The sequence below is a fragment of the Hemitrygon akajei genome, chromosome 11 (genome assembly GCF_048418815.1).
Source record: "Hemitrygon akajei chromosome 11, sHemAka1.3, whole genome shotgun sequence".
NCBI lineage: Eukaryota > Metazoa > Chordata > Chondrichthyes > Myliobatiformes > Dasyatidae > Hemitrygon > Hemitrygon akajei.
The window spans coordinates 164,203,505-164,217,072 of NC_133134.1; positions in this window are offsets into that span (position 1 = coordinate 164,203,505).

The following is a 13,568-nucleotide window of genomic DNA, read 5'->3' on the forward strand; positions in this document are numbered from 1 at the left end:
AGAGCCAGATGCACGACAGATGCCATGGCATCTTTTGCAGCGTGGTTCTGTCGGTAAACGTTTTGGTGAATATCCAATGTGGCAAGAATGGAGTTTATGATATGTGCCAATACCAGCCGTTCCAAGCACTTTGTGTTTATTGGCGTCAGTAGTGGTTTAGTTCTGAAGGTGTACTGAAGTCCTTTGCTACGGGGATGATGGTGGCTGATTTGAAGCATGTGGGGACAGCAGCCTGGATGAGTGAAGTGTTGAAGATGTCTGTGAAGACGGTAGTGAGCTGGTGTGCACACTCCGAGTCCTCGGCCTGGGATGTTTTCTGGCCCAGCTGCCTACGAGGGCTTGACACTCCGCAGAGTCCTCACATCTGCTGCTGTTACAGACGGGCTCTTCACCTGGGAGAGGGGTAACTGTCATGGTTGGCATTGCGTGGCATGCCTGGAAGCGTGTATAGAAGTTGTTTAGGGTGTCAGAGGAGGAGGCGTCACTGATACAGTCCATGCTGTTTCTCCTTGCATAGCCAGTAATGTCTTGATGCCCAGCCACAGATTGTTATCGGAAAGGTGTTCCTGAATGTTTTGTACGTGGGCCGTCTTTACCCTCTTGATGCCTAAGAGCTGTTCTGTCACCAGACTTGAAGGCAGTGTCCCAGGCTTTCAACACCTCTGCGTTCAGCCAAGGGTTCTGGTTGGGCCGTGTGATGACTGTTCGTGAGGTACCAACATTGCCTACACACTTACAGATGTAGCCAATGACAGATGAGGCATATCCCTCGAGGTCTGTGACTACTCCGTTTGTGGCGGCCTCCATACATATCTGCCAGTTGTTCCACTCAAAGCACTCCTAAAGCACAGAGATGGCCTCATTAGGCCTTACAGTGATGGTCCTCTTGCATGGTTTCTCCATTTTCAGCAGCGATTGGTAAACTGGGATTATGGAGATGTGGTCAGAGAGGCCGAGATGAGGGCATGTGATGGCTTTGTAAGTACTTCTGTTTGCATAAACATGGGTCCAGTCTGTTTATTCCATGTGACACATTGGTGGAATTTGGGTAAAACGCCCTTCGGGTTAACATGATTGAAATCTCCTGCAATTATGAAGAAACGGTCCAGATGCTTGTTTTGTAGAAAGCTGATGATACTGTAAAGCTCTTCTAGTGTGTTCTGTCAATGTTTCGGGCTGAGACCCTTCGTCAGGATGAAGTCCAGTCCTAACGAAGGGTCACGGCCCAAAGCGTCGACAGCACTTCTCCCTATAGATGCTGCCTGGCCTGCTGTGTTCCACCAGCATTTTGTGTGTTGTTGTTTGAATTTCCAGCATCTGCAGATTTCCTCGTGTTTGCCCTAGTGTGTTCTTGGCATTTGCACTGGGGTCGGGGGGGGGGGGAGAGGGGGAAGGTGGATGTAGACAGCGGCGATGAACAAAACAGTAAACTCCCAGAGCAAGTAATGTGGCCAGCATTTAACAGTAAGATGCTGAATTTCCCTGGCGCCGTGGCGATTTTTAAGCTGCTGCACCTGCAGATGCTGCCGTTTTCAAGCTGCCACATCACTGCGCTACCATTACCAAGCGGCTGTGCCTCCACAACCCACCAATTTTTAGCCGCCGCATCTCTGCGCGCCGCCATCGTCGACAACCAATATCACACACGATGCATGTTAGCGAGTATGGATCAAGGTAAAAGAGAGAGAGAGAAAAGAATCGAGAACACAAAGGGGAGAAGGCAGAGAATATAGAAAAGACACAAAGGAACACAGGGACAGAGAATGGAGGAAGAGGAGGGATGGAAAAGGGGAGCAAGAACGAAAAAACGAAAGAATAACAAAAGAGAAATGGAAGGACAAGAAATTAAAGAAAAACTACATAAACTGAAGAGTGACAAGGAAAATGAAAGAGAAACAGGTGAAGGAGAAAGTGAGACAAAGAAAGAGGGTAAGGAAAGTGAGGGGCAAAATAAGAGACAAAAAGAGGGAATGGAGAATAAGAGAAGAGAAACAATAGAAAGAGCGTTGAGAAATGGAGAGAGGGAAGAGGATTAAAATGGATAATAAGTAGGAAGAAGGAATGGAGGGAGTGAAGTAGCGAGAAAGGGAAGGGTAAAGCCAAAGCAGCTGAGGAGGAGAGCACGATTGGTGTCTATCATTTTCACTCTCTCTCTCTCTCTCCCCACCAGCTAAGCATACTGCACTGCCGGACCCCCACCAAAAGGTGCAGTGAAGTGCTGGCAAATTTAATTGCAGAGCAGTTACATCCTCCGGCTAAATGAGTCTCCTTAACGGCGAACTTGCTTGAAACAGAAGTGAAGAAAGAATTCCTGGACTGTCGCTGTCACAGAATCATGCCTGCATGTTTCCATGGTGACAATTAAGAAGCTTGACTACAATAATAAAAGGGGGGGGGATTATGACCTCATTATGGTGAATTGAAATTCATAAGCATAAATGGATAATAATCGTGCATGTTTGCTAATAAAATACTGACCCCTTGTGCCCAAGAGCTGTAGGACAGTCACCCCCTCTCTCAGATTCAGCATCAGGTTTAATATCACTGGCATATATCATCACATTCGTTGTTAATAATAATAATAAACCTATATATATTTCAATAAGAAGTATATATTTTAAAAATTAAATTAAATAAGTAGTGCAATAATAGAGAAAATAAGTGAAATCCTAGCATCCAAATCTCCTCCCCTAGACAGCTGGGTTTCGGGGTCTGTCAGAGATTAAATTGCAATGAGTCTGACCAGGAACTTTGCCCATATTCCGTCAAACCAGCAGTAGGCCAATCTGCTCATGGGAAACAGATTGGTAATTTAAATACGTCTGGCTTTATTTTAATTCATTCCACTTTCACATCGAGGCAGCACTCAGAGAAATTAAAAGGTGACTAGGAGAATTCCCCGAGGTTAGCACTTCTACTGTACAGCCTGTGGGGTGGGAGCATGGTAGTCTACTCTCCAAGTCATACAGAGCATTCTGTCCGGGTGTGAAAAGAAATGCAGCATGCCCCCACAACTTCTACCGAATTTCATTGTTGCGCCAGAGGGAGCATTCTGTCTGCGGCCATCCCAGCAGTTCCATGACCACACGAAACTGCAGCTCAGAACGTCACAGGAATGAACTCTGTCCACACTTTTCACTGCCTCGGTAAAGCAGCCAGTTTACCACCCCCACCCAGCCCGAACACTCTCTCTTCTCCCCCCATCCATCAGACAAAAGATACAAAAACCTGAAAACACGTACCACTAGGCTCATGGAAAACTCCTATCAGGTATCACTGACGTATGTTGTGAAATTTGGTGTTTTGTTGCAGCAGCACAGAGCAAGACATAAAAAAGTACTATAAATTATAATTAGAAATGTAGAAATACATTTAAACTATCTAAGTAATGCAATAAGAGAGCAAAAGCAGTGTGGTAGTGTTATAGTGTCCATCCCATTTCAACATTCTCTCGAATGGACCTCTTAGTGTTATAGTGTCCATCCCATTTCAACATTCTCTCGAATGGACCTCTTGTACGATAGGGTGGGATCTTGACCTCACAGTCTAACTTGTTATGATCTTGCAATTTATCATTCACCTGCACTTTTACACTTTATTCTGCATCGTTATTGTTTTACCTTATCCTAGCCCAATACTGTGTGTAATGATCTGTTCTGTATGAATGGTACGCAAGACCAGCTTTTCACTGTAACTTGATACATGTGGCAATCATAAACCAATTCCAATACCAGTCCCAATTCCCAGTAAAGACCACACACACACACACACACACACACACACACACACACACACACACACACACACACACACACACACACACACACACACACACACACACACACACACACACACACACACACACACACACACACACACACACACACACACACACACCTTTAATGCCTTTCTCTCCCCCGTCAGCACTATCAGATCCCCATATCAGTTACCCACTCCCCACCACTAAGAACCATCTGTACCCCTGACAGTCAAAGTCAAGTTTATTGCCACACACACAGGTACATATGGCATCTGTGATAGGAGAAACAGAGTTAATAGTTCATGTCAAAGATGCCGCCTGACCTGCTGCCAGAAACAGCCAGGAATGAAAATGAAACTTCAACAAGTTAGGAGCTATGAAGAATTTGAAAGTATGAACAATTATCTTGAACGTTACAATGAAAGATGTAGCATTCCAGTTTAAGATGGTGCTACTGAAGCCCTGTGATAACTTAGTGGTAGTTCAAAAGGTAAAAAATCCTACTAAAAACATTATTATAAAATCTCAAACAAGAGAAAATCTGCAGGTGCTGGAAATCCGAGCAACACACACAAAATGCTGGAGGAACTCAGCAGGCCAGGCAGCATCGAGGGAAAAAAGTACAGTTGATGTTTCGGGCTGGACTTCTTTTCTCCAGTCTTGCCAAAGGGTATCGGCCCCGAACGTCAGCTGTACTTATAACATCTTTCCTGAAGGAGTAGGCAGGCAGAGGCGAGCCTGGTTCGGAGGATGAGCCATGTGGGTCATTGTGAGGTACAACGTGTTGGAGCCGGGGTTGCAGTTGGCGTTGGTATCACTGCCAGAGACGGAGTGAGTGATTTGGAGAGGAGTTGATGCCAACAGTCCAGCTAACCCGGGTGCAAGGATGAATTGCTCCAAGTGCTGAGCCAATATGGTAAGATCGAGATCGCTTCTGGCTGGGTGGCCCAAGCTTATCACAGCACCGTGTCCGGGTCCTAAAGCGAGGCACTACCCGGTGCTTGGATAATTTAAATGCTTGCACTGATAGACCAGAAGCAGGGTGAATTTACTCACTCTCCTATGAATGCTCATTCCTTTCTCTAAGGCACAAAGGCTGTGAACTGATCCGCCTGCTGTGCGTTTTTGCCCTACTGGCGTGATGAATTGGGACCGAGGCTTGGGCCTACTCTGACTGCTCTGGGAGTGGATCCAGGGACTCAGTCTGGTTCAGAATGCTGTTGGCTTGCTCTATTGCTTGCATGGTTTGTGTTTTATTTTCTCTCTTTCTCTGCACGGTGCTTCTTGTTCTTTTTAAAATTGGATTATTCAGGCTTCTTATTTCGCTGGTTGCCTGCAGGCAGACAAATTTCAAGGCGTATAATGTATACATTCTTTGATAATAAATATGCTTTGAATCTTTGAATCTTGAAGTGAATATTTGAGAATGCAATAACCGAAAGCATTGTATGAAAGCAGTCCGTTATCTCCACTAGATCTCTGTGCTGATTTTGTTCATTTACGGTCAATCAAAAGAACATGGCAACGTACACTGGAATCATTCCTCTGTCAATAGCTACTAAAAAACTACAGTTTTATAGTATTATACTAGTAATGTTAGTGTTCTGATTTGTTCTGCGTTATATTTAAATACATGATTGGTTACACACACAAAATGCTGGTGGAACGCAGCAGGCCAGGCAGCATCTGTAGGGAGAAGCGCTGTTGACGTTTCGGGCCGACACCCTTCATCAGGACTCATAATTGGTTATTCAGTTAAACATTAGTTTGTCTTTTTTATATGTTTTAACTATTTCCATGAAACTTCAGCTAATTGTGGCAGCAGCTTAATTGGGCCAAAATATACTGGTCCTGATGCGTCCCAATTAATGGGAATCCACTGGATCAGGGCAGATACTCCTGCCAAGTTCAGCCTTTCACCCAGTACATTAACAGACACTGATGATGAAAATGACTCACAGATCATGAGTTCGAATCCCACCCATTCCAGTTACAGCAATAGCAACACTGCAGAAACGTCATTGGCTGTAAAGCACATTAAGGATCAGTTGAGCAAATTAGGGCTTTTCTCCTTGGAGCGGAGGAGGATGCGGAGTGACTTGATAGAGCTGTACAAAATATTAAGAGGTATAGATAGATTGGACAACCAAATACTTTTTCCCAGGTCAGAAATAACGGATGTAATTTTAAAGCAACTGGAGGAAAGTATAGCTGGGATGAAAGAGGTAGGTTTCTTACATAGAAAGTGGTGGGTGCGTGAAACACCCTGCCAGGGTTGGCGGTAGAGGCGGATACATTTGGGACATTTAAGAGACTCATAGATAGACACACGGATTAAGGAAAAATGGAGGACTATGCAGGAGGATTCATTTTAGAGTAGTTTAAAAGTTTGGTATAACATCATGGGCCGAATAGCCTGTACTGTAGTATAAAATATACTGTAGTACATTTTATGCTCTAAAGGACACTTTGCAAATTCAACATTTTTCTTCCTCTTTTTCTTCTTTTGTGCCTTGTGGGCTTTGTTAGCATCCAAGGGTGGAGTGCTCCAGTGTATTCTATCATAGAATAACAGAGTCATACAGCATGTAAACAGGTATTTTGAATCAATTGGTATATGTCAACCTAGATATTTTGACCCATGCTAACCAAGGCACCTTGATCCCACAGACACTTTAACCCAATTGCCCCATGCCAACCAAAGCACTCTGACCCAATTGCCCCATGCTAACCAAGGCACTCTGACCCAATTGCCCCATGCTAACCAAGGTTCTTTGACACAATTGGCGCAGATTGGAATGCTTCAGCCCAGACTGGCTCTGCAACCTGCAGTCAGTAAATGGCACAGCACTAAACTGAACTGAACTCTCCAAGACCATTTTGGGGACTCTGTGTTTTGATGTTTAATATTCGGAGTGTTATTCACTTGCTATTTGCCATCGCATGATTTGTTCTTTGTTTTGCACATCGGGTATTTGATGTTTTCTTTGAATGGGTTCTGTGGTGTTTCTTTGCTTTGTGGCTGTCTGCAGGAGGACAAATCTCAGGTTTGTGTACTGTGTACATATGAATATAGTAGATGTACTTTGAATCTTTGAATTAAGTCTATGTCCTGTAGGCCTTTCCAGCCCTGGGAAAAAAACTGCACATTCATCCCATCTATATCTCTCATACTAGCTCTATAAGATCACTCCTCACTCACAAGAGTCACCTAATGTACAGGTTCTCCTGCATCCAGTGTCATTTCATGGACATACTATCAGTCTATGTATATAGGGTAATATTATGTATATATGGCCAGAGTCTAACTTGTTTATTGTGCTTTATAGAGCTGCTTTTATATTTATGTTCGTATTTATTGTGTTTTTATGCTTATTGTGTTTTTTATGCTGCATTGGATCAAGAGTAACAATCATTTCATTCTCCTTTACACTCGTGTGCTGACGAATGACAATAAACAATCTTGAATTTGGAATCTTGAATAAGTACTTCTGCAATTCTGTCAGATGAGTAAGTCACTGCCCCTCTGGTTCCCTGCCTAAGCAGTCTCACTTTGTACAACAGCAACACAAGAGATTCTGTAGTCCCAACTAGCTCTACTTCTCTCCATAATTTAATCTCTCGAGTCCTAGCAACATTCTAGTAAATCTCCTCTCCACTCTTTCCATCTGAATGGTGTTCGTTCATTCATGATGTGCCATGTGCTATCACATGGGCATTCGTGGTCTTTGCATGGTGATGATTCGTTTTGGCAAATTTGTCTGCAGAAGTGGTTTGCCATTGCCTTCTTCTGGGCAGTTTCTTTTCAAGACTTCAGCCATTATCAATACTCTTCAGAGATCATCTGCCTGGCGTCAGTGGTCACATAACCAGGACTTGTGATATGCACCGGCTGCTCATACGACCATCTCCCATGGCTTCACGTGACCCTGATCGGGGGGCTGAGCAGGTGCTCCACCTTGTCCAAGGGTGACCTGAGGGCCAGTGGAGGGAAGGTGTGCCTTACACCTCCTATGGTGGAGACGTATCTCCACTCCACCACCCAACGGCATTGTATGCCGTTTTTCCAATACCAAGGTGACCAAACTGAACACAATACTCCACATGGGACATATTGTTAACTAATCGGCAACAATATTCTACATGTCCCTTGGACTCTGTTAGCAAGTGTCAGGAGCGGGGATTAAAACCTCAACCTCTTGGCAGATGTTGGACCACTGCCACAGAATCAACACTTGGCGTATGGTAACTTGTGAAAACGAGGTTAGTTAACGAGCCACTGGATGCAAAAGTGAAAAACTGATAGATCGTTCAGAAAAATAAAATGAACAGTAATGTTCTTCAGAGGGAGGAACAGTCTCCCCTCTCTGGTCTGATCTCATCTCCTTCCTTATTATTTATTTTTATTTGCTTATTTATTTATTCATTGGAATGGAACAGAACCTATCAGCCCTTCGAGCCACGCCTCCCAACAATACCCTGATTTAACCCGAGCCTAATCACAGGACAATTTACAATGACCAATTAACCTACTGACTGGTACATCTTTGGACCTTGGGAGGAAACCAGAGCATCCGGAGAAAACCCATGTAGTCACAAGGAGAACGTACAAACTCCTTCCAGGTGGTGGTGGAAATTGATCTCTCTGTTCGGCTATTTGTATTATTTATTTACAATTGTTTTTGTTTATATTTGCACAATTTGTCTTCCTTTGCCCATTGGTTGTCAGTGTTTTCTTCTGTGTAGTTTTTCATTCATTCATTGATGTTCTGTGAATGCCCGCAAGAAATTGAATCACAGGGTAGTAGATCGTGTAACATCTTTTGATAATGCATTTACATTGAACATGGAACTTTTATATTCAGTCTAAGATATCCAGAATTTTATAAACACAAGAGATTCTGCTGTGGCTGGAAATCCAGAGCAACACACACAAAATGCTGGAGGAACTCAGCAGGTCAGGCAGCATCTCTGGAGAAGAATAAACTATGTTTTGGGCCAAGGCACCTAATTATGAATTATAAAAAGATATAGGAGCAGAGTTCAGCCATTTGGCCCAGTGAGTCTGCTCTGACATTTCATTATGGTTGATCCATTTTCCCTCTCAGCCCCAATCTCCTGCCTTCTTCCCGTATCCCTTCATGCCCTGACCAATCAAGAATCTATCAATCTTTGCTTTAAATATACATAAAAATTTGGTCTGCACAGCTACCTGTGGCAAAGAATTCCACAGATTCACCACTCTCTGGCTGAAGAAATTCCTCATCTCCATTCTAAACGGACACCCCTCTATTCTGAGGCTGTGTCCTCTGGTCTTGAACTCTCCCACCATAAGAAACATCCACTCCACATTCACTCTATCAAGGCCTTTCTCCATTCGATAGATTTCAATGAAGTCACCCCTTATACTTCTGAATTCTAGTGAATACTGGCCCACAGCCATCGAATGCTCTGCATATGACAAGCTATTCAATCCTAGAATCATTTTCATGAACCTCCTTTGAACACTCTCCAGTTTCAGCAGATACTTTCTAAGATAAGGGGCCCAAAACTGCTCACAATGCGAGTGAGGCCTCACCAGGGCTTTATAAAGTCTCAACATTACATCCTTGCTTTTATATTCTAGTCCTCTTGAAATGAATGCTAACATTGCATTTGCCTTCCTCACCACAGACTCAACCTGAAAATTAACATTTAGGGAATCCTGCACAAGGACTCCCAAGTCCCTTTGCACCTCAGTTTTTTTGTACTTTCTCTCCATTTAGGAAATAGTTAACCCTTTCATTTCTTCTATCAAAGTTCATGACCATACACTTCCCGACACTGTATTCCATCTGCCATTTCTTTGCTCATTCACCTAATCTGTCTTAAGCCCTTCTGTGGCTTCTCTACCGCCTCAGAACTACCTGCCTCTCCACCTATTTTCATATCATCTGCAAACTTTGGAACAAAGCCATCAATTCCATCATCCAAATCATTGACATATAACGTAAAAAGAATCAGTCCCAACCCAGGCCCTGCAGAACAGATCTAGTCAATGGCAACCATCCAGAAAAGGTTCCCTTTATTCCCACTCTTTTGTCTCCCACCAATCAACCACTACCCTTTCTCCTGCCTCTCAACTTTCTTGAAGAGTGGAATAATTTCAAATTTCTAGTCTTCCAGAACCTTTCCAGAATCTAGTGATTCTTGTAAAATCATTACTACTGCCTCCACAATCTCTTCTGCACCTCTTTCAGAACCCTGGGGTGTACACCATCTAGTCGAGGTGACTTATCCACCTTCAGACCTTTCAGCTTCCCAAGAGCCTTCTCTCTAGTGATGGTAACTTCACACACGTCATACCCCCTGACATCTGGAGTTTTCACCATATTGCTAGTGCCTTCCACAGTGAAGACTGATGTAAAATACTTACTCAGTTCATCGTCTTTTCCTTGTCCCCCATTACTACCTCTCCAGCATAATTTTCCAGCGGACCGGTATCCACTCTCACCTCTCTTTTACTCTTTATGTATCTGAAGAAACCTTTTGTATTTTCTTTAATATTATTAGCTTGATGATTTTCGTATTCCATCTATATCTTGTTACAACATTTTTAATTGCTTTCTGTTGTCTCTTGCAAGCTTCCCAATCCTCTATCTTCCCTCCAATTTTTGCTCTATTATATGCCCTCCCCTTGGTTTTATGTTGACTTTGACTTTTCTTCTTAGCCATGGTTGTGTCCTCTTTCCTCTAGGATACTTCTTCCTCTTTGGGGTATAAACATCCTGTGCCTTCCAAATTGCTTCCAAAAATTGCAGCCATTGCTGCTCTGCCATCATCCCGGCCAGTGTTATTTTCCAATCATTCTAGCCAACTCTTCCTTTATGCCCCTGTAATTCCCTTTACGCCACTTTTATACTAATACATCTGACTTTAGCTTCTCTTTCTCAAATTTCAGGATGAATTGAATCATATTATGATCACTTTCCCTTAAGGGTTCTTTTACCTTAAGATTTCTTATCAATTCTGGTTCATCGCACAGCACTCAATCCAGAATAGCAAATGTCACTCCAGTCCATAAGAAGGGAGGAAGGCAAAAGAAAGAAAGTTATAGGACAGTTAGCCTAACCTCAGTGGTTGGGAAAGTGTTGGAGTCTATTATTAAGGATGAAGTTTCGGGGTACTTGGAAACTAATAATAAAGTAAGTCAATATCACCATGGTTTCTGTAAAGGGAAATCTTGCCTGATAAATCTGTCTGTGAAATTAACAAGCAAGGTAGACAAAGGAGAGGCAGTGGATGCCATTTACTTGGATTTTCAGAAGGCATTTGATAAGGTGCCACACATGAGGCTGCTTAACAAGATTATGGTGTTACAGGAAAGATACTGGCATGGATAGCGGAATGTCTGACAGGCAGGAGGCAGTGAGTGGGAGTAAAGGGGGCCTTTTCTGGTTGGCTATCAGTGACTAGTGGTGTTCTTCAGGGGTCAGTATTGGGGCCGCTACTTTTCACATTGTGGCAAAGTTTGCAGATGATACGAAGATAGGTGGGGTAGAAAGTGCTAAGAAAGCAATGTGATTTCAGCAGGACCTAGACAAATTGGAAGAATGAACAAATAAGTGGCAGCTGAAATACAGTGTTGGGAAATGTCTGATAGTGCATTTTGGTAAACAGAACAATAGAGCAGACTGTTAACTAAATGGGGAGAAGGTTCAAACATCAGAGGTGCAGAGGGACATAGAAGTCCTCATACAAGACTCCCAGAAGGTTAATTTACAGGTTGAGTCTGTGGTAAAGAAGGCAAATGCAATGTCGGCATTTATTTCAAGGGGAATAGAATATAAACGCAAGGAGGTAATGCTGAGGCTTTATAAGACACCAGTCAGGCTGCACTTGGTGTATTGTCAACAGTTTGGGACCCCTTATCTCAGAAAGGATGTGTTGTCATTGGAGGGAGTCCAGAGGAGGTTCACGAGGATGATTCTGGGAATGAAGGGGCTAACATATGAGGAGCACTTGGATGCTTTTGGCCTGTTCTCACTGGAATTCAAAAGATTGTGTGGGGATCTCATCAAAACCTATCGAATGTTGAAGGGACTAGATTGGATGGATGTGGAGAGGATGTTTCCTGTGGTGGGGTTTCCAGAACTAGACAGCACAGCCTCAAAACTGAGGAGTAACCTTTTAGAAAAGAGGTAAGGAGGAATTTTTTTTTAGCCAGAGAGTGGTAAATCTGTGGAATGATCTGCTGCAGTCTGTGGTGGAGACCAAGTCCGTAGGTATATTTAAGGCAGAAATTGATAGTTTCCTGATAGGTCAGGGCTTTAAAGGGTATGGCGAGAAGGCAGGTGTATGGCATTGAGTGGGATCCAGGATCATCCATGATGGAATAGTGGAGAAGACTCGATGGGCTGAATAGCCCAATTCTGCCCCTTATGTGTTATGGTCCTATGATCCCACAAGAAGAGCATTCAACGGTCCTACCTGGAATCTCTACTATCCTAGTTGAGCAAATACAAAGAAGAGAAGGGAAAAAAACTTAACCGAGAGCTTTTCTTTTGCTTTCTCTGACTGAAGCCTGTCTTTGAAGAGCTAAAGCCTCAAGATCTCCACTCTGACTCTGTCTACTCAGATGACAGCTGCTACTCTTGCTCCTGCCTTCCTTTAATTTCTCTTGCTAATCAATCCCAAACAATTGGTTGCTGGTCAAAGCTCTTTATCGCTGTACCGATCCGCTGCTGCTTTTTGTATTTGGGCAGTGGACCTGATTCAAGTCCCTTCCCCTCCAAACTTCTGATGCCTGGATTGGCCGCTGATCAAAGCTGTATTATACTTTAAAAATTTTTATAGTTTTATAATCTTCATTAAAGTCCATATTCCAAATAAAATTGTCCTCATCTATTCAATCTTTTCACACAGCTAAAGTGCAGATTAAGTTTCAAATTCCATATTGTCCATTTTGTACTTATGATTTCAAATGTGTTAAGAGATAATTATTTCTTCATCATCATGGACTAGGATTGTAGTTAAATAATTGTTATAGCCCAGTTATTTAGCCCATGAAGTCCGTGTTTGCTGTATGGAAAGCAATCCAGTCAGTCCCATTTCCTCATTCTTTTCCCACAACCCTGTAAAGTATTCCCTCTCCAGTTTCATTCCGATTCCGGAATGTTTCTATTTCCAGAATCCCCATAGGAAGTAACAAAAGAAATGAGGGTAGGGCAGTGGATGTGGTCTACATGGACTTTAGCAAAGCATTTGACAAGGTCCCTCATGAGAGACTCATCCAGAAAGTCATGAGGCATGGGATAAGTGGATCCTTGGCTGTTTGGATAAAAAATTGGCTTAAAGGAAGAAAGCAGTGGGTAGTTGTGGAAGGAAAGTATTCTGCCTGGAGGTCAGTGACTAGTGGAGTGCCGCAGGGATCTGTCCTGGGACACCTGCTATTTGTGATTTTTATAAATGATCTGGATGTAGAGGCGGAAGGATATGGGTGAGTAAGTTTGTGGATGACACAAAGATTAGAGGAGTTGTGGGTGGAGCTGTAGGTGGTCAAAGGTTACAAGAGGATATAGACAGGCTGCAGAGTTGGGCAGGAAAATGGCAGATGGAGTTCAATTCGGACAAGTGTGAGGTGATGCATTTTGGAAGGACAAACCAGACGACTGAGTACAGGATTAATGGTCAGTTACTTAAGAGTGTGGATGAACAAAGGGACTTTGGGGTTCAAATCCATACATCCCTCAAGGTCGCTGCACAGGTTGATAGGGTAGTTAAGAAGGCCTATGGGTTACCAGGCTTCATTAACAGGGGGATTGATTTC